Raw genomic sequence first — 12,450 nt, forward strand, 5'->3', positions numbered from 1 at the left:
GCAAGCGCTTGGAAGGGAGATAAATGAGAAAAAGAGAACGATGCAATCGCTGTTCGGTTGGTTGGTTGGTTCATAGGAAGGGAAAGGCGCAGTATCTGTCACACTTGCTCTGTGGACACCTGAACCGCGCCGTAAGGGAAGGGATGAAGGTGGGAGTGAAAGTGGATAGAGAGAAAGGGGGGCCGCAGTGGAGGGCTATGGAGTAATTTCGACCACCTGGGGATCTTTAACGTGCGCTGACATCGCACAGCACACGGACGCCACTTCGTTTCGCCTCCATCGAAACGAAGCCGCCGAGGCCGGGATTCGATCCCGGGAACTCCGGCACAGTAGTCGGGCGTCTTGGTGACTGTATCAGTTTCTGTGGCTGCATCTGTCTCCTGCGTCTGTGAGCCTTCCCCGTGTGCGTCTGTGCCTGACGTGTGCTCCTACCCCTAACATTTTGGTGGCAGCGGTGTGATAATGCCGCACACCAGCTCCCATTACGAGGCTCCTGATCTGGCGGACGACCGGCGTTCACAACAAGTCAATGCTGTCGAAGTCGCGGCGACCGGCGCATCTAGGCCTAGGTACTCGAGGGGCTCCGTCCTTCCCAGCAGCTGGAAGCTCTTGCGCAGAGCTTCCGGGAACTATTCTCCCAGAAACTGGACGCTTGTAAGGCCCGAGTGGCTGCGCAAACTGCGACAGTGGCAGCTCTTCGGCGCGAGGTTCGATGCCTTATAACGGCTCACTTGAACACAGCGGGTCAGATGACTTTGGGCACCTCTGCCGTTGCCCGCAACCAAGAGGACTACTTACGGACGCAGCTGGCCGAGCGAGAGCGCAACCTGGAGAAGCAGATCGCCATCCTCAAGCAGCAGGTGGTGAAGCTCCAGAAGAAGGTAGACAAGCAGGGCGAGGTTACCGCGCAGGCGGAGGATGCCCGCAAGCTACTCCAGAAAGGCATGGATGCCCAGCAGCGGCAGATCCAGGAACTGCGTGCCCTAAACGAAAAGCTATACAAGTCCAAGAGCAAGCTCCAGGCAGACGTCGGGGACGTCACCATCGAGCTTGGGAAGCAGAGGGCCAAGGGTTCGGAGCTGGAGAAGAGGCAGTGCAAGTTTGACCAGCTGCTGGCAGAGAAGGAGACCGTATCGGAGCGGATAGCCGCCGAGCGGGACACGGCAGAGCGGAAAGTGGCGCGGGAAGGAGACCCCCATCTTGGTACTGACGCCGCAACTCGAGTAGCGTAACGACACCCTCGGGGAGCTTGAGCGGTCGCGCAAGCAGTTACAGCTGGAGCTGGACGACCTGGTTAACTCGTAAGGCACCGCAGGGAATGACTGGGAAAAGACCGAGCACTGTCTGGAGAACCAGCTGGCTGCGAAGAAGGCGTACCTGGAGGAGCTGGAGGTTGAACTACAGCTGGCCACGAAGAGGAGTTTGAAACATTTCCTGGGTCTGTGTGCGTAGTACCTCTGATCATCGCCGATATTTCCAACCTAGCCGCACACCTGACCCACTTCGTGCGTTTCACAGGAATAGCAATGTGAGACCAGAAATGAAGAGAGGAGGAAGTGTACTCCCATGTTTGACCAGGTTAGGATTTTGTATAAACACAAAGAAAAGTTGACGAGAGAGATAGTTGAAGCATATTTTATTTTAAAGGACCATAAGTGTGTAAGCAAGACTTCTCTTGCTCTTCCAAGCAAAGAGATTTCTTTTTTGAGTGACTTTTTGTGTAGCAGGTGGACCCACCGGTTGTTTCAAGGGATTGCTTCGTTTTCGCCATGTTTGGTTTTATCTGGGCCTTGTAGTAAAGGCTTAGTCTGAGTTGTGAGTCAGCGCTTGTACTGTGGCTTCCTTTTACCTTGTCCTGTCTTCCTGTTCGCGCTGTTTAAATTAACAATGGATGTTTGACAACTCGCCCAACAAAGTATCTTGTTGAGTGATTGGGAAGTTCTAGAGGTTAATGAGTGGTGTCAATCCATAGAGGGTGACGTAATGTTGTGTCCGAAAAAAAATTTAGGCCAATAAGTTAAATACGTAATTAGAATAACTGGTTCAAAGGAAAGTAAATGCGCAGTATCTGGTACACTCTTCTGTGGACACCTGCACCGCGCCTTAAGGGAAGGGAGGAAGGTGGCAGTGAAAGCGGTATGAGAGAAATGAGTGCCATCGTAAATATGACGTAAAGGATGTGACGCCACGCATCCAGAAGAAGAGCCGAAAAATGGCATAGGAAGGGAATGGCACGCAATTTGAAAGTACCAGACTGAAATGGGCAAACAAGAAGTAAATTAAGGCACTAGAAGCAACCAGAAGCGAACAAAAAGAGCATCCGTGCTTTCGTATTACTCCAATGTAGAATGCAGGGCTGTTTAATTTTTTCACCTAATCTTTCTGCCGCCGTCTATCGCTACGTCAGAGGCTGCCGCGAGTGCTAACGTCAAAAAGCGCCGCCTATCAAGCCCGCGGCCTTGCTCCAACCTATTACGCCTCTCAAACGCTGTTTTATCATGTCGGCATCGACCTTCTGGGCCCATTGCCGCTGTCATCGGCCAGAAACAAATGGATTATAATCGCGACCGACTACCTCACACGGTATGCCGAAACCAAGGCGGTGCAGGGTGGCACATCATTTGAGATCACTCTGTTCTTTATGCAGCAATTCGTGTTACGTCATGGCGCACCACCCCTAGTCATAACCGACAGAGGCACCGCAAGGGCACAGCTAATGCATGACGTATTTGATCTTAGTGATACGCGTCACCTCAAAACCAGTGCCTTTCCCCCGCAGGCGAATGGCCACACAGAGAGACTCAACAAAACCATTGCCTACATGATCGAAATGTACATAAACTGGGATGAAATTCTCCGCTAGATCACACATGCCTACAACACGGCCATTCAAGAGACAACACGCTTTACACCATTTCGCCTGGTCTACGGAAGTGACGTTCAAACGATGTTGGATGCCATTCTTCCGTGATGCACTAATGATCATCTACTCACGCCAGACTCCGAGTAGTTTGCTCAGCGCAGTGAGGAAGCACGTCAACTTGCACTCATTCCCATACAGCAAAAGAATTGCACGGATGCATGCCGCAAAACCTCAATGGTCAAAAGGCATTGGTTCAACTGACGCGGGCAGCTTAGCTTGCCAATTGGGCCCCGGAATAGGGGCTCGACCTAGTATTGTGAGGGGAGGAGGCCAATACGTTTCTAACCCAAACACCTATCTAACCATTTAATGGGTAATAAATGTTTTAACCACCACCACCACCACGCCGCTACAACCTCCGTTATTGGCACGTTACGTACCACCCTGGATAGAAAGTTTGGGTGCGAGCCCTTGTGATATGGCATGGCTTGTACGAAAAACTGATCTCACGTTAATTTGGACCTTACGAAGTTTTGCGCGATGTCACGGATGTGACATACGAAGTCCTTCCAGCTGAGACTGTGGAGCCCTCGCGTCTTCAACCACGCTCAGAGATCGTACACGTTGTCAGCATTAAGCTGTAATTCACGCGGTAATGTTCAATGTGCGCTTGTACCGACCATTGCTCGTGCTCAGCCTCAGTCTTTCTTTTTTTATGAAAGGGAGTAATGCCACCTGGTGTTCTCTGGTGACGCCTAAAAGAAAAAGACTTTGAAGTGGATTCGCGCCCTGTCGGTGAAACGCTGCTTGTAGACAAAAGCCTCGCCTGCCTTTTTAGTGAAGTGTAGACCTGCTTTCGGTGACAATATGAATCCCAGACTGACTATCACGCGTCATGGAGCAGTTCACAACTACAAAAGCAAAATATGAACCAGCAGAAGTATCGACATCTCAACACACTTTAGCAGTCTTTTGAAGAGGAAAATTTGCGCCCGTGCTTGTGTGGGTTCCCTCTCAAGCGGCTAAGTGTTTTTACCTAGGTTCTTTGCCTTGAACGAGTTTCTGAAAAACCGTGCTGATGATAGGAATTTTGGGGGCTTGATATAAATTTGAGACCCATTACCTATATATCATAATTTTCGAAGGTATGCATCGCTTGTACTACACGCTATTGTACCATTAAATTATGAAATAAGTTTGTACGAACTGCTGAACTTAAAAGTGAAAACCAGGGTGTAATTTTTTTAACTATACGTTTTTGATACAAAGAAGTCTTCCCGCTACTGGCAAGTACATGTCCAGCCATGATGACAAAAGTAAGGTTTAATTTAGGCCAGAGGTCGTCTGAGATTATTTAAGGATTTTGTTATATTTGTATTATTAATTTTTGTAGCTTCCCTATAGTTGAAGCTACATGTGAAAATGTTCATGCGTGAGAACTTGCTTATGACTGGCCCCTCTATCTCGGATACATCTAGAGCTGCCAGGGCTTTTAAAGTGTAGTTCACAGCCGTCCTCGCAATAATGGTTGAACCTTCCATTTTCCTACTCCAGCTGCTGATTCCTATTGACGACATGGATATCACAGAATCTTCTGTAGTTTTTCGCTGATTGAACTTAGGTAAGCGAAACGCAGCTCGTTCAAAAGACCTTCCAAGTACTTTTTTATTGATGCACGCATAACTGTCCTCCATATTTATTGCAGTTATTTACCGGAGCTCTCTACGTCCAGGTTTCGTCCTAGCGAAGTGAAAATTATGTATAAAAAAATGAGCGGTTCAATGCTGCTGAACCGAACGTGGGGCGAAATTAGCTGCGAGTGACCGAGCGTTCGTCATCTTCTTCCTCTTCTTCATCCTCTTCTTTGTCGCCTACTTCTTCGTCGTAGTCTTCTTCATTGTCTTCGCTTTTTTCTTCTTCGCCTTTTTCCTCATTATTTTCTTCTTCTACTTCTTCGTCTTCTTCGTCGTCATGGTCTTTTTCTTCCTCTGCTGCGTCGTCGTCGTCTTTATTGTCATCGTCGTCTTGAAAGCCTACCGCACGTAGTTTTCGGGTTTTCGCTACTTTAAAACTGCTCTTTAGAGGGCACAAAATTATCTTATTCTAAAAACTTCCCCATCGCCCTTAAAAGGACTGCTCTAAGCTCTTAGAAAGAAAAATTGTATTTTCGAACAACCACTCAATTCTGTGCAGCACGCAACACTGCTACAGGCTCGGCTTCTCTAACAGAACCCATATAGTAGACACCGTTCATAATTTCGCGTCACCAGTTATTGATTGCAGTCAAATCAATGAAGCGTTTCTGTAATTCCTCAGAGGGTTAAAAAATCTCGTTCCCGAGGAGGATTACAGACTTACAGGTTACTCTAAACATAAATTCGTGGAGATTAGATACAATTTTATTTGAAATGTAGACATCAGTGCGCTGTGTTTAAAAAGATTCCTTAGGCAATACTGTCACCTCCATCTATATTCCGGAAGGCTCTGTATTGGCTTGGTTGGTCATTTAGATCTTGATAACTGACATTGGTGAAGAGGAAAAATGCAAGATGCCAGTCTACGCTGATGACTTTATCTTATAAAGTGTTATTAATTACAGCGATAAGGGTAGATCATAGCAGGAATCTAAAAATGCAGTACTATTCTGTGACAAATAACAGATGATGACTGTTGTAACAAGCAAGCATGTCGGAAACAGGAAAGGTGCTTTATTGCGAAATGTGCCAGTATTTATGCCGCCAACTCTTGGGAGTAAACCGGGGGCGTAAACCGAGGTCATTAGCGGGAGTAAACCAGGGTCAGCCGGTTGACGCTGGGCCATGTCGGTGGTCGTGACGACAGCAGGAAACGGGAAGTTATCGTCTTCACGGTCGGGATGAGTAGCATCAACTTTTGCACGAGACAAGCAATCGGCGTCGCTGTGCTTACGGCTGCTCTTGTATACAACCGTATAGTCGCATTCTTCGAGACGGAGGCTCCACCTTGCAAGCCGTCCACAGGGGTCTTTGAGGTTGGCTAGCCAGCATAACGAATGGTGGTCGCTCACAACCCTAAAAGGGCAGCCGTAAAGATAGGGTCGGAACTTAGTTATCGCCCAAACTACCGCGAGACATTCCTTTTCTGTGGTTGAATAGTGTGCCTCTGCTTTGCCATTTTGCCACTGAATCAGAACGGCACCGAGTCCAAAATTACTGGAATCGGTATGAATATCCGTAGCAGCTTTTTCATCAAAATGGACCAGTATCGGGGCGGCCTGCAGTCGTCGGCGTAACTCGTTGAAGGCATCCTCTTGATCATCTTGCCACGCAAAAGGAACATTGTCTCGGGTAAGAAGCGTAAGGGGCTCGGAAATTGCTGAAAAATTCTCGACGAAACGCCTGTAAGAGGCACAAAGCCCTAAATATCTTCTAACGGACTTTTTGTCGGTTGGGCGCGGGAAGTTTTCCACAGCAGCAGTCTTTTCGGAATCCGGTTTCACGCCCTCAGCACTAATAAAACGGCCAAGAAAGCGGAGCTCCTTGAATTCGAAATGGCATTTCTGTGATTTTATCGTAGTTGGGATGAACGCAGCGCCTGTAGTACCATTCGCAGCCGGTCGAGGTGCTCCTCAAAACTAGCCGCGAAAATGACGGCATCGTCAAGATACACTAGGCACGCTTGCCACTTAAGTCCAGAGAGAACGGTGTCGACCATTCGTTGGAAGGTTGCTGGCGCAGAACAGATACCGAAAGGAGGCACTTTAAATTCATAAAGGCCGTCAGGGGTGACGAACGCTGTTTTCTATCTGTCCCTTTCGTCCACTTCTATCTGCCAGTAGCTATTCTTGAGGTCAAGCGACGAGAAATATTTGGCATTGCGTAACCTGTCCAATGCGTCGTCGATACGTGGGAGCGGGTATACGTCCCGTTTCGTTACCTGATTTAACTTACAATAATCGATGCAAAAACGCAAGGTGTTGTCTTTTTTCTTCGCCAACACTACAGGCGAAGCCCAGGGGCTGGTAGACGGCTGTACCACGTCGTCGGTAAGCATTTCTTGCACCTGGTTCCGAATAGCCTCTCGTTCCGTTGGCGACACGCGGTATGGGTGTTGTGAAATCGGCTTGGTCTCCGCGTCAACCATAATGCGGTGTTTGGCCACCCCGCACCTCCACCAGAAAATGTAACGAGTACAAGGCAGCGATCACTGATCGAAACAGTCCCACGCGCTACACTCAGTTTTGTCCTCTTTGTCCTCTTTTCAGAGAGGCACGCGGCAATATGGCGTAAGGCCCGGCCAGACCCTGGACAGTGAGAAGCACATAATATTTCTCCTTGTCTATTATGAAGATGATAGTAGCGGTGACAATGACGCTGCAATTGGTGCTAATGACAGCGAAGACTCTAGCGATGATAATGACGGTGCACGTAGTTGATAATGAGAGCAACAGTGTGCAGCAGCAGTACTCAGGTTTTCGCACTTGTGCAGTGCAGATTCCACAGTGCTCTCGAAATTTTTACTTACAATTCACGCTTCTGCAGTGCAGATATTCAAAGCATGCTATTTAATATTTCCTAATTTATGAACGATCCGTTTTATGCAGATGAAAAGGACATTTCTTCGGAGGAAGAGAGAAATATTTTGTTAGGCTTTTGCTAAGTGCATTAAAAGAATGAACATACACTGCTAATACCAGCTGTTTATTGGCCAAGATCGCATCAGATAAATAATGTCAGGGGTAGAGAGACATAATAAAGCTGACGTAATGGCAACAAAGCGTGAGTATAGCATGCGTTCTGTGTCTACCCGCCTTTCTATCATGCCTCTCGAAGTTCCAAGACATCAATTACAGTATGCGGGTTTGCTAAATGTACATTTTTATAGTGTTCAGCTATTTGAACTTTATAGGTAACGGTGTCATCTGCTGACGTTTGACTTGGCCAAAAATTTGCCCCTAAAACTGCAAAACGCACAAACTGCAAACACAGGGCTGCTAGAAACTCCTGTCGGAATTTGTTCCATTCGGTAAGGACATTTGTATTCACAAAGCGGCGCTTGAAAAACAAATTACAAAGCAGTGGATGTGTGCGAGGGCTATAGTAGCATCAGGGAGTCGCGAGTCGTCGTAGAATAGAAAATTCTTTTTTGGGTGAAGCGGTTCAAACGTGTGTATTATTGTCTGCAAGACCTCTAAATCTACTTTACGGACACGTGTCTGAGCAAAATTGTATAGAAGATGGAACTGCTGCCCTACCTTCTTCTGTTCTGCCTGGCATCTGCTAGACCAAGTGAGTCTGTAAATAATAAGAAAAATATTATTATTAGATTTTGAAAAAAAATAGTATTGTGCGTTAAATTACTAACTTTAATATGATACACAATTAGACCTTATGTTTCGGAACGAACTCTATGTAATAAAAACATCTTTGTCATAGAGAAAATTCTACTTGAGTTTGTGTTTCAGCCAGGTTACTGCAAATTTACCCTGGCTTCCTGTGCAATATAGTTCTGCATTAAAATGTGGAAACATTTTTCGTCATGGGGCATATGCTGCTTTATATGTGCCCTCACTTAACTTTCACAAACAAGCGGTCTTTTTTAACAATGATGATTTGTGGGCGATCATGGGCAAGAGTATGATTTTTATGTGTGTAGATATTTATGGTGCTTCAAGATTAACCAGTTGTAGCAGGAGTAGAATTGCATTTTAACAGGCTTAATAGGTCTAAAATTACAGGAGCAAGCAAAATAGAATAGTCAAGCAGGAAGTGAAAGTACTATGCTAAGTTGCAAAATATAAACAGAAACCAACACAACAATTGAACAGGAACAGGCGTACAACGCTTTGAGGATCGGTGAAATATATTCAAAAATATGTGGCACAAAAGCAGCGGCCAAATGTCCAGTCATTGAGCGGAGAATAGAGTCTTTAAGTTGATTCAAGTTTGCCACAGTGTGCGGAAATAAGGAATATTTGATTGCTTCGCCATAGCACTGAAATGCAAAGCTTTACCTACTGTCAGTGTGTAACACGAATAAAACCTAGTATACTTTAACTGTTGCTCTTCAGAGGACCTTATATTGTTTTTAAACGAGAAATCCAAAGTAGGTATAGTGGTCAATGCATTAATATGAGCCGTGTCCTTTGATTCAGGCGGAAAACAGACGCCAGTCAGTACTGATTGAAAATAGATTTTTGATTTTTTTATTGCGAAAGCAATAAATACTACGCCAGGTCTAACCGCTCGTCGCTCTGTGCCGTGTCTGTGTCTGTGGTCCCCATGCCGGTGCTGCGCCTAATAGAAGAAAAAGAACAACAACGCTCTGTCAAACGCAGCTACTTTTTTTTTATTTGAGGAGTTTGCCATCAGGCATAGTGAAACTGGAGCGGGGATTAGGAGGAAACTAGAAGAAAGAGTGAAAACAGGTTTCCCTAAGATAATCACACAGGTTGCCGATAAACTGATTATTCAGCATCCACTTTTTGTAATCACATTCCCGGCCCCACTGCAGCCCTACTTTCCGTAGGTAGCACTGTCTCACTGATGCCGTAGCTGGGCAGGTCCACAATAGATGCTTCCAATCGCACAGTTCCGGTGAAGCTCCATCCTTCAGCCGCGGATAGTGTAGCAGGCACAATTTCAGCGCCTCACCCTTCGTCAATGCGACTTCCTTGTAGCTATCAATCGCGAGGCTATGCGCGCCATAACATATCTCCCGCAGCTAACGCTTTCGCTCTATATTCGGTTCAGTAGCGTTGAACCCTTCTACTGTTTTGTATCCATTCTTATAAATTGGACACCAGTAAATAGATAAAAATATATTCGGATATAAATTGTCAATTTATAAGGGATTGAAATCGAAAACGCTTTTTTTCAGTTGGAGGGGTATGGGGAGCTCGTTTTACGAATATAGCCTATTTACTGCACTGTTCGTAATTCATAACAATACGCGGTAGTCCGAGTGCAGGTTTCTCTCTCTTTTTTCTTCTAAAATATTTTACTCGCTAAATGTTCCATGAGCATCGACTGGTTAAGTACTGCATCATCACTGGTTATTTTTGGTTATTCCTCGATATTATGGGTTTTTACTTACATGACATTGGCCATTTGTGGCAGTGTACACTGTCAGCAACACGTGTGCACGAGACGCCCAGTGCCCATGCCTCACCCCTAGAGTTGCCGGCATAAATACTGGCACATTTCTCGAAAAAGCGCCTTTAGTATTTCCTACATGCTTGCGTGTTACACCAGTCATCATCAGTTATTTGTCACAGAATTGTACTGCATTTCTAGATTCCTGCTATGATGTACCCTTTTCGCTGTAATTAATAACACTTTATAAGATGAAGTTATCACCGTAGACTGGCATCTTGCACTTTTCCTCTTCACCAATGTCTTTTATCAAGATCTAAATGACCAACCAAGCCAATACAGTGCCCTCTGGAATATAGATGAAGATGACAGTATTGCTTAAGGAATTTTTTAAAACACAGCCCACTGATGTCGACATTTCAAATAAAATTGTATCTAATCTCCACGAATTTATTTTTAGATTAACCCGTAAGTCTATAATCCTTCTCGGGAACGCGATTTTTTAACGCTTTGAGAAAGTACAGAAACGCTTCCTTAATTTGACGGCAATCAATAACTGGTAACGCGAAATTATGAACGGTGTCTACTATCTGGGTTGTGTTAGAGAAGCCGAGCCTTTAGCAGTATTGGGTGCCGCACAGAATTGAGTGGTTGTTCCGAAATACTTTTTTACTTTCTAAGAGCTTAGAGCAGTGCTTTTAAGGGCGATGGGGAGGTTTTTAGAATAAGATAATTTTGCGCCCTCTAAAGAGCAGTTTTAAAGTAGCGAAAACCCGAAAACTACGTGCGGTAGGTTTTCAAGACGACGACGACAATGAAGACGACGACGATGTAGCAGACGAAGAAACAGACGATGACGACGAAGAAGACGAATAAGTAGAAGAAGAAAACAAAGACGAAAAAAGGCGAAGAAGAAAACGAAGACGATGAAGAAGACGACGACGAAGAAGAAGAAGGCGACAAAGAAGAGGACGAAGAAGAAGAACGCTCGGTCACTCGCAGCTAATGTCACCCCACATTCGCTTCAGCAGCGTTGAACCCTTCATTTTTTATATATAATTTTCAGTTCGCTAGGGCGAAATCTGCACGTAGAGAGCCCCGGTAAATAACTGCAATAAATATGGAGGACAGTTCTGCGTGCATCAATAAAAAGGTACTTGGAAGATCTTTTGAACGAGCTGCGTTTCGCTTACCTAAGTTGAATCTGCGAAAAGTACAGAAGATTCTGTAATATCCATGTCGTCAATAGGAATCAGCAGCTGGAAAAGGAAAATGGAAGTTTCAACCATTATTGCGAGGACGGCTGTGAACTACACTTTAAAAGCGCTGGCAGCTCTAGATGTATCCGAGATAGAGGGGCAATTCATAAGCAAGTTCTCACTCATGAACATTTTCACATGTAGCTTCAACTATGGGGAAGCTACAAAAATTAATAATACAAATATAACAAAATCCCTAATTAATCTCAGACGAACTCCGGCCTAAATTAAACCTTACTTTTGTCATCATGGCTGGACATGTACTTGCCAGTAGCGGAAACACTTATTTGTATCAAAAACGTATAGTGAAAAAATTTACACCCTGGTTTTCACTTCCAAGTTCAACAGTTCGTACAAAACTATTTCATAATTTAATGGTACAATAGCATGTACTACAAGCGCTGCGTACCTTCGAGTATATAGGTAATGGGTTTCAAATATATATCAAGCCCCCGAAATTACTATCATAAGCATGACTTTTCAGAAACTCGTTGAAGGCAAAGAACGTAGGTATAAACACTTAGCCGCTTGAGAGGAAACCCACACAAGCACTGGCGCAAATTTTCCTCTTCAAAAGACTGCAAAAGTGTGTTGAGATGTCGATACTTCTGCTGGTTCATTTTTTGCTTTTGTAGTTGTGAACTGCTCCATGACGCGTGATGGACAGTCTGGGATTCATATTGGTACAAACTATATTCGACGACGAAGCGGAGACAATCAGTTGCTAGTTGACGTAGACGATGAACTGGTTGCTAGTTTGCGTAGAGGACGAAGTTGGTTGCCTGAAACCGCGCTCAGACCGCTGCTCGGACCGCTTTTGGACTTCGGCAGTCTTCTAGGCTCAGGGCGTTTTGCCTGGACGTTTGGCGCAATACCCTTTACAGTCTGGTGGAGTGCGCTGGGTACGCTTTCCCACGTTTACACGCTTCACGACGGATCTGACTCCTGTCCATTAGCGACTCAGTTGTCGCCTCCGCGAACAGTCGCCTGAGGTTGGGCCCCTTTCCATCCCTACGAGGATCACGCAGCCGCAACTCTCGAGCCATCTCGACATGGCCACTGATCCCAGGCTCTCAGCTCCGATCCTTTGCCACCCGCCGCGAACACCACCATCTTTTCACGGCGACGTCTCCGAAGACGCTGAGGATTGGCTGGCTACCTTCGAGCGAGTGGCTCGGTACAACGGCTGGAGTGACGAGCGAAAGCTCAATAATGTTTACTTCGCCATAGAAGAGTGCGCGTACGTGGTTCGAAA

The sequence above is a fragment of the Amblyomma maculatum genome, chromosome 10 (genome assembly GCF_055883805.1).
Source record: "Amblyomma maculatum isolate TAMU_Amacu chromosome 10, ASM5588380v1, whole genome shotgun sequence".
Classification (NCBI taxonomy): domain Eukaryota; kingdom Metazoa; phylum Arthropoda; class Arachnida; order Ixodida; family Ixodidae; genus Amblyomma; species Amblyomma maculatum.